Raw genomic sequence first — 9,131 nt, 5'->3', positions numbered from 1 at the left:
TCTGTGACCCCATAGACGGCAGCCTACCAGGCTCCGCCGTCCCTGGGATTCTCCAGGCAAGAACACTGGAGTGGGTTGCCATTTCCTTCTCCAATGCATGAAAGTGAAAAGTGAAAGTGAAGTCACTCAGTCGTGTCTGACTCTTAGCGACCCCATGGACTGCAGCCTACCAGGCTCCTCCATCTATGGGATTTTCCAGGCAAGACTACTGGAGTGGGGTGCCACTATCTCACTGAGTCCTCCTTAAAACCTAGAGAGAGCAAGGGCCTGAACACCAGCCAGCTGTGTGGTGGACAGGGCCACACATGGTATTACCCACCACACGGTCATCTGTTAAGGTAGCTTCAGGAAAGCCATGGATTCATCCCACTTGAGTTAAGGGAGTCCCACTGTCATTAAACATGACCCAACTCCTGAGAGGCCTAGAGAGCCATGGGTTTGTGAACCCTCAGAAGATTTAAGGTTGCTCTTCAAAAAAGATAAGCATTGAGACTAAAATCTCATTGTAGAAGAGATTTCAATAGGTTCAAATAGTTGTAGACAAATAATTGTATTACTTACTAAAAATTTTAAAGAATATTCTTGGCCTAAGGCTGATCAGTTCCATTCCATGATCACCCCCTCGTGGCCCCTGTTCAGCTGAAAGTGGCCACGGTGATCATCACCCCCTTTTTCCACAAGACTGTGGAATGGACACTGACAGTGGGGAATTGTATTAAGGGTGAGGCAGCCATTGGCTGTCTCCACCAATGGGCAGCCTCACAGTGGTCCTCGCAGTCATCAAGTTTATAACAACCAGTCACACCCTGTACCCGCTCCCACTTCTTGTATAAAAGAAGCCCAAATTTGGGCTGGGGGGAAGTTGGCTTTTTTTTTTGAGACACTAATCAGCCATCTTCTCAGTCTGCTGGCTTTCTGAATAAAGTCATTATTCCTTGCCCCAAAAACTTGTCTCCTGATTTGCTCGTGTGTCGTGCAGAACAAGCTTGGACTTGGTATCAGAGACAGTTAGGAGGTTAGTCTAACAACTTATGCCTGATGGGAGGTAGTCTGTACTGGGGATGAGCAATGAAATGGTAAGAAGTGGGTGGATGCTGAGCCATTTGTACCTGCTGTTCCCTTTGCCTTGAGTGCTCTTCCCTATATATCTGCTTACTCATCTTCTTCAGGTCTCTGCTGAAATAGCACTTTAATTAGGGAGGATTCTGTTGAACAATTGGTATAAAATAGCAACATCATGCCTATATGGGCCCTACATTTCATCCTCATACTAATTTTTCTCCATAGCATTTAGCACCATTTGACATCGCTCTTTCCTTTAGGGCTTCCCTGATGGCTCAGTTGGTAAAGAATCTGGCTGCAATGCAGGAGACCTGGGTTTGATCCCTGGGTTGGGAAGATCCCCTGGAGAAGGGAAAGGCTACCGACTCCAGTATTTTGGCCTGGAGAATTCCATGGACTGAATTCCATAGACAGTCCAAGGGGTGGCCAAGAGTGGGACACGACTGAGCAACTTTCACTTTCACTTTCTTTCCTTTAATTATGTCACTCCCCTGACTAGAGTAAAAACTCTGATAGTAAAGATTTTGTCTAATTTTTTTTTCACTGCTATACACCCAATACCCAGGATCATTGACCCATAGTAGCAGCTCAAAAGAAATGTACTAAATGATGAAATGAAAGAGTGGATCCCATTCTCTGTGTTGGTTATCTATTGTGCAACATGCATGCATGCTCAGTCACTTCAGTCATGGTCTGACTCTTTGCAACCCCATGGAGCCCACCAGGCTCCTCTGTCCATGGGATTCTCCAGCAAGAATACTGGAGTGGGTTGCCACCCCTCCTCCAGGGGATCTTCCCAACCGAGGGATTGAACCCAAGTCTCCTGAATCTCCTGCATTGCAAGCGGCTTCTTTACCACTGAGCCACCAGCATCCAGTCCCACCACTTCATGGGAAATAGATGGGGAAACAGTGGAAACAGTGTCAGATTTTATTTTTCTGGGCTCCAAAATCACTGCAGATGGTAACTGCAGCCATGAAATTAAAAGACACTTACTCCTTGGAAGGAAAGATATGACCAACCTAGATAGCATATTCAAAAGCAGAGACATTACTTTGCCACAAAGGTCCATCTAGTCAAGGCTATGGTTTTTCCAGTGGTCATGTATGGATGTGAGAGTTGGACTGTGAAGAAAGCTGAATGCCAAAGAATTGATGCTTTTGAACTGTGGTGTTGGAGAAGACTCTTGAGAGTCCCTTGGATTGCAAGGAGATCCAACTGGTCCATTCTGAAGATCAGCCCTGGGATTTCTTTGGAAGGACTGATGCTGAAGCTGAAACTCCAGTACTATGGCCACCTCATGTGAAGAGTTGACTTGTTGGAAAAGACTCTGATGCTGGGAGGGATTGGGGGCAAGAGGAGAAGGGGACGACAGAGGATGAGATGTCTGGATGGCATCACTGACTCGATGGACGTGAGTCTGAGTGAATTCTGGGAGTTGGTGATGGACAGGGAGGATGATTGCAGGCCTGGCGTGCTGAGATTCATGGGGTCGCAAAGAGTTGGACACGACTGAGCGACTGATCTGATCTCTGACCAGGGACGCCCCCTATTGTATAACACATTACTCCCCAGTTTAGTAGCTTGAAATAACAGATATTCATTATCTCACATAGTTTTTATGCACAAGAATCTGAGGGCAGCCTAATGGGTCCTTCTAGCTCAGAGTCTCTCATGAGGCCCAGTCAAGCTGTCAGTCAGGGCTGCAGTCATCTGAAGGCTTGAGGGGGCTGAGGATCTGCTTCTAAGATGATCACTCACGTGATGTGGCTTTTGGTAGAAGGCGCGGGGTCCTTGCCTCATGGGCTGCCTTGAGTGTCCTACATCCCTCAGAGCAAGCTAACACACAGAGAAACAGAGACAGACAGACAGAGAGCTGTCCCAAGGACTTGTATAAGCTCACCTCAAAGATGACATGCCATCACTTCCGCCATATTCTCCAGTCATACAGCCCAACCTTGAGACTAAGTGGAAGGAAGCTACATAAGGGCACAAAACCCAGAAGGCAGTGATCCTGGACTGGGGGCCATTCTGGAGCCTGAGGTCTTGATAAAAGCTCTTTCATCAAGACCTTTCTCCTTATGCGGAAAGTGGCAATGGCATTTCCTGGCAGTCCAGTGGTTCGGACTCCAAGCTTTCACTGCCAAGGGCACGGTTTCAGTCCCTGGTCAAGGAACTAAGATCCTACAAACCAAAGCACAGCCAAAAAAAAAAAAAACCCAAACGAAAAAAGATCTTTTTCCTTCCAGCTCCAGCTATTCATCTGTAAGTCACAGGTAATGAACTGTTGACCCACAGCTATATTCAGGGTAACTGTTTTCTTTTTAAAAAACATTACCATGTTTTAGATTATTAGACTCAACATTTAAAAATAAGGGGAAGGGCCAGAAAGCCATTGGGATGGCCAGGTGGTGAAGATCTGGTGGGATGACAGTTGGGCAGTTGGAATGAGGCAGCCGTGAGGAATCTGAGAGACCGTTGGAAGGCAGCCCTGACCTGGGTGGTGCGATGTGGGTGACAGAGGCGAAGGGTGGGGCAGGAGCAATATTTCAGAAGCAGGAAGAAAGGATAAGTAACAGATCCCTGAGCAGAAAGAGGGAAATTTGGAGGGGATCTGATCTGAGAGAGAGTTGAATCAGCCTTCGGGGTATGTGAGGCAGAGAGAGGCCTTCAGGGGACCAAATTCTGCTTTTCGGCAGCTCACAACCGGTACAGGAGACAGGCAAGCTGGCCGGAAGCTAGTCTGCAATGCTGAATGAAAGAAAGTCACTGATCTGCTGCAAGATCACATTGTTCAATGGCAGAGGAAGAGGTCTGAAGTAAGTATGGGGTTCTCTGATCCTGAGATGATTGCAGGCCACCAGGAGGAGGTGTCTGGCAAGCCCAGAGGAGGGAGGTGGGCTGGGAACTGAGATGTGAAAATAAATACACAAGGCTCTGTAAACAAATAAAGCAGGGAAAGGGAGAGTTGCTTTGAGGAGGAGCGAGGAGTCCCAGCCCCAGCCCAGAGCACTCAGAACTGCAGCAGAATGGACTCGTGGTTAAAAGCAAGGAGCTTACAGCCAGACGGACGGCTTGGATCTGAGCACTGGTCCTGCCCGCTGTTGGCTGTATCTTCTTGGGTCGTTATTACCTTCTCTGTGCCTTAATACCTCCATCTGTTAAATGAGTTCTATTGCAGTATCTACATGAAGCCTACAAATACTGAGAAAGTGAGATGTGGGGAACACGGCTTGGGACACAAGGTTCAACTGATGCTAGCCAGCTTCGGGTGCATTCGGAGGCAAAAAGAGTAGTCAGGCTGAAAGCAGAGCTAAGGGCTGAAATATCACTGAAGTTCTGGGGAGGAGGGGTTTTTGAGGCGAATGGGGTCAGGATGACAAGATGGAACAAACGTTGAGCACGTGAGTGAGTTATTTCATTAAGAACTGTGATCAGCTCAAGTTTACAGATGAGGAAACTGAGGCTCACAGATAGGAATTAAGTGGCACCAGGTTGCACAGCAATGGCACACACTCCAGTGCTCTTCCCTGGAAAATCCCACGGATGGAGGAGCCTGGTGGCTGCAGTCCATGGGGTCGCTAAGAGTCGGACACGACTGAGCGACTTCACTTTCACTTTTCACTTTCATGCATTGGAGAAGGAAATGGCAACCCACTCCAGTATTCTTGCCTGAAGAATCCCAGGGATGGGGGAGCCTGATGGGCTGCTGTCTATGGGGTCACAGAGTCGGACACGACTGAAGCGACTTAGCAGCAGCAGCAGGTTGCACAGATGAACAGATGTGTGGAGATGGAATTTTGATCCATGTCTATCCAGTCCTACGGCCCAGGTGCCCACACTGCCCTGGAGGAGCCTCCCAAGAAGGCAGGGGTGCTCCAGAGTGGGAGGGGAAGGAGCAGGGCGTCCAGTGAAGCGTGAGGCTGCAGCCGGGTGTCTGGATCAGAGCTGGAGAGAGGAGACAGAGATGGTGGATGTAGGTCCCTCATCGGAGAACTTTGGCCAAGAATGAAGTGAGGAAGGAGGCAACAGCTGGAGGGTGGAGAGGGTCCCTTGAGAGTTTATTCAGAGCAGGGACACAGGCCTGGTTATCAAGTCAAGAGGAAATGCAGATGGAGGTGCTGGAGAGGCTGGAGGTGTCCTTGAAGGAGAAAAGCCCTTTGGGTGTGGGAAAGACTTGAATCGGGGCCACTGCTGCAGGAGCTTAGTTTTGAATAAGGAAGAAAAGGGAGATACTACTCTACCAAAAGAGTCAAAGCGGCACCTCTGTTGGCTCTGCATGGGGACAAACTGAACTCCACCTTGAGACAGAGACACAGGTGTGGGAGCCAGTAAGGACACACCGGGCTGGAAACCTCAGCACTGAAGTGAGGGCTTAGGCGTGGAGTGGGCTCAGGAAACAAGAGCCAACTGGGTCCCAGCTGGGGGCCAGACCAAGCTGCACTCTGTCCATCCATACCCTCATCCCGCCAGGCTCTCCACGAACTGTGAGCACTGGAGATTTAACAAATCAGAGGTTCTATCTTCATAGGCTGTTCAGTCCCTGAGGGTAGACTGCTGTGATTGGTGAAGCGCGTGATGCTGGGGTCACCCAAGAGGTCACGGCACAGAAATGAGGTCTAAGTCAAGAGCGGGAGGGAGGGGTCAGGAAGGAAGAGTTTGTGGGCAGCTTCCACCTGGGACAGGAGAAGAGAGAAATGGAGCAGGGAAACTTGGGGAGGCTCAGCCAAGCAGTGCAGTGGGCTTGGCTGGGCTTGGAGACGGTCGCTGCAGGCCGGCAGAAGAGCGTAATTTTTGACTGTTTTTGTCCACAGGACTCGCAGCTCAAGTGCAGGGGAGGAAATTGACAGGAGGCTGAGGCTTGGCCGAGCACAGATAAAGGAAAGGCTGTGGCAAGCACCCTGCGTTTCAAAGGTGTGAGCTGAGGTATACGGGAGAGATGGCGGGACAGCCCGGACAGGCATCTTGCCCACACAGTTTGAGCTGTCCTTTTGTGAGACTGTAAGGAGCTGCTGGGGAGAGACGTCAGCCCGAGAGGACTTGAGTCCACTTCTGATCACAGCCCTAGTGATGATAAAGGCAGAGGAGCGCCTGGAGGGTCCCACAGGCCAGCAGCCGAGTTCAGCGAGAGACGGCCTGTTTATGGGAGCATCTGACACATTCATGGCAGCCCTGAGGGAAGAGGGGGAGTCTGCCCATGGCTCTGCAGGAGGAGATGGGCTGGGGGAAGCAGGGTGACCGTAGGTGCTTGGCTTAGCTTCACACTGGCAGGTGGTGCCCAGGGACGCTCGGTCCACATTTGTGCACGTGGACCATCTGTAACACAACGCTCGCACCCACTGTGTCCAGGGCCCCTGATCGGCCAGAACACGTGTCCCCCAAGGTCATCCTTCAGTGCTCACAGCCTCATGGAAACGGGCCCTTGGATGCCCATTTTGTAAAAGAGGAAAGAGCAGGTTGGAGAGGTTAAGTGATATTTTCCTAAGATCACACAGCTTGGGTGTGGTTAAATCCAGTCTCCGTTCATCCTCATCTCCCTTCCTCTCCAGCTGACATGTTGCAGTTGTTACAAGCAGCCTTTGGCATACACCACAGCTTCCCTCCTTGGGCTCCCCCAGCAAGAGGCAACCCTGGTCAAGATCAGCTCTTAGCCTGCTCCCCTCTCCAGGAGTATAGCTGGAGGTGGCTGGAGAAACCATTCCCCCATGACCAAATTCATGACCTTTAGCCTCAGGCAGGCCCACTCTCTAGTTCATACCCACTCCTTGTCAAGCCCCCATCTCCTGGGCGCACCCAGGGTCCTGGCATGCTCTGTGGTTTATGGTGGGATAGAGCCATCTCTGACCAGAAGGAGACAGAGGTCTGGAGGTCGGGACCGATGACTGGGCTGGGCTCCAGACTGTGACTCCCCCATCCTGCGTGATGGAGGGCCGGGCCTGATACCTGTGCTGACCACTGCCCTGCCCAGGCCGTCGGGGTCGACTCTGCAGCTCCCCTGACACTAATTCACAGATTTAATACTCTCTGTGGGAGTGAAGGTATTTTGAGAAGAGGTTCCGCTGATGCCGAGTTTTTCTCTGAACGTGGGGGTGGCTGGAGAAAACTGGCACTAAGGAGGAGAATGATGTCGTTAGAGCCAGATTAGTCCTCAGTTATCAGTGCCCGGCTCTGCCCAGGGTCATAGAGCAGAGAAGTGGGATTACACTCCAGTCTCTCCTGACCCCAGGGCTACCGTCCTCTGCTTACAAAGATATTAGCCAAAATCATTTAAGAGCATTCAATTTCTAATAACAGTCTAGCTCCATAACTATTCATATCTCAGCAGCTGCTGGAAACAGGCACTTCCTCCCTAGGCTCCAAGCCCAGGTGACCTTCCTTAGCGGTCAAGGTCATTTTTTAAAACCACAAATTTCAGAGTTGACTCTGGTAGGTTGAGTGTCCACACACATAGGCATGCATGTGACATGTCTCTTGCCTCTTCAGGGTAAGACACAACAGGAATCAAGGTGAAGAAGTGACAGATGTCCATAAAGTCCCCTCCATGGAGGAGCCGGTCCAAATGGACAGGGGTGGAATTGGTGTCCTTCTGGCAGGGAGACCAGGCTGGGTACTTTGCTGGGAGTGGCACCGTCGGATTCCCTGGCTGCCTGGATGCTTGGCAGCCCTGGGAAAACCCAAGTCTGCAGACCAAGATTTCTCTGTTAGGTCTCGGGGCTCTGGCAGCTTGCTGTTCTGTCTGTCCCTGTGCCTGCCGGGCCAGTTCCCCACCCTTAGCCCTCAGTTATTGCTCCACCCTCCTCACTCCATGGGTGGATGCCTTTTTTGTGAGCTTCCCAAGCACCCTGCTCCCTGAGAGCCCCACTGTATCCCCAAGATCCCAGAGCCCTGGAAGTCGCAGGGGCCTGGGAAACAAAGCAGAAGTCTTCGGGGGATGCCGGCCCGGCTGCGTGCCCTCAGGCCACAGGCCTGGAGTTTCCATAATGATGGTAACAAGTCTGATTCTAAACTGAACTGGCAGCCTCTTCAAACTGCTCAAATGAGACAGTGATGGGGAGAAGAGGAACCTGGGGGAAAAGGAACTCCGAGGTGAGGGGAATGGGGCGGGGTGGAGTTGGGGAGGGCGCAGATCTGAGGTCCATTTTTTGTCTCCCACTCTCTGAAATGACTTTCACACCCTCCCATCACACCCTCCAAAACTCTCACACCCTCTCTCTCCTCTCTCTCAGCTGCTATGTTGCTGCCTGTTTAACCAAGAAAAAAATAAACTGTCCCTATTTTATCCACAGCCTGTGGACCCCACCCCACTTCCTAGTCAAGGACATCTCTCCTGCAATTGACCCCTATCCACCTGCATCATGAGGTGTTTCCCTCCCTAGGGGGTCGTTGTTGAGCAAATAAAATCACGCCAGGAGAGTGAGTTTTTAAAAATCTGATGAGTTGTGATGTGGATGTAAAAGGCACCCACCCACTGTAAGTGTAAAGTTAAGAATTTTGACAACGGTATAACCCCATGTAATTGCCACTGCCATTGTCAAGTCAGCGAACATTTCCTGAACGTTTCCCTTCAACCCCATGAGGATTCCCACTGCTGAGAAGTCTTCCCTTGAATGGATGCAGCACATGTGTTCATGCCTCGCCTGTTGATTTGCAATTGGGCTATTCCTACTTTTTGGCTATTATGAATTTAAAAAGTGCAGTGACTATGCATGTATAAGTATCTGTATGGGTGTAATCATTTCTCTTGAGTAAATATCTGCGAGTGAAACAGCTGGGCCATATGATAATCTATGTTTAGTTTTATTAGAAACTCCCAAACTTGTGCTCCAAAGTGCTTGTATGATTTTACATTTCCATGGTGGTCCTTGGACGTTCCTCTGGTCTGGCATGTGGCCCCCACCATCCGTGGTGGGCACTACAATCCAGCCCTCTCCTCCTGCCTCGCCTCCAGGAAGCCTCACCTTGGCTGCATCCACCTTCCCTCCCTCTCTTCCGCCTCTGGTTTCCTAGAGCAGGTGGGCTCTGAACCTCAGCACTCAGGTGGTGATTTCTGTAGATCTGTCTTGAATTTT

General features: G+C 50.5%; 1 long non-coding RNA gene across 1 annotated transcript; it reads left to right on the top strand.

The window, feature by feature from the left end:
* Positions 1–3,522: 3,522 nt before the first annotated feature.
* Positions 3,523–8,827, top strand: LOC132342355 (uncharacterized). Its single transcript, XR_009490697.1, has 2 exons — positions 3,523–3,881; positions 5,877–8,827. It is a non-coding gene; the product is annotated as an uncharacterized lncRNA (long non-coding RNA).
* The last annotated feature ends 304 nt before the right edge of the window (positions 8,828–9,131 follow it).

This window comes from Bos taurus, chromosome 15, assembly GCF_002263795.3.
Source record: "Bos taurus isolate L1 Dominette 01449 registration number 42190680 breed Hereford chromosome 15, ARS-UCD2.0, whole genome shotgun sequence".
In the NCBI taxonomy this organism is placed as follows: domain Eukaryota; kingdom Metazoa; phylum Chordata; class Mammalia; order Artiodactyla; family Bovidae; genus Bos; species Bos taurus.
Note: the sequence above shows the minus strand (reverse complement) of the source record. Positions and strands in the feature narration are given on the sequence as shown.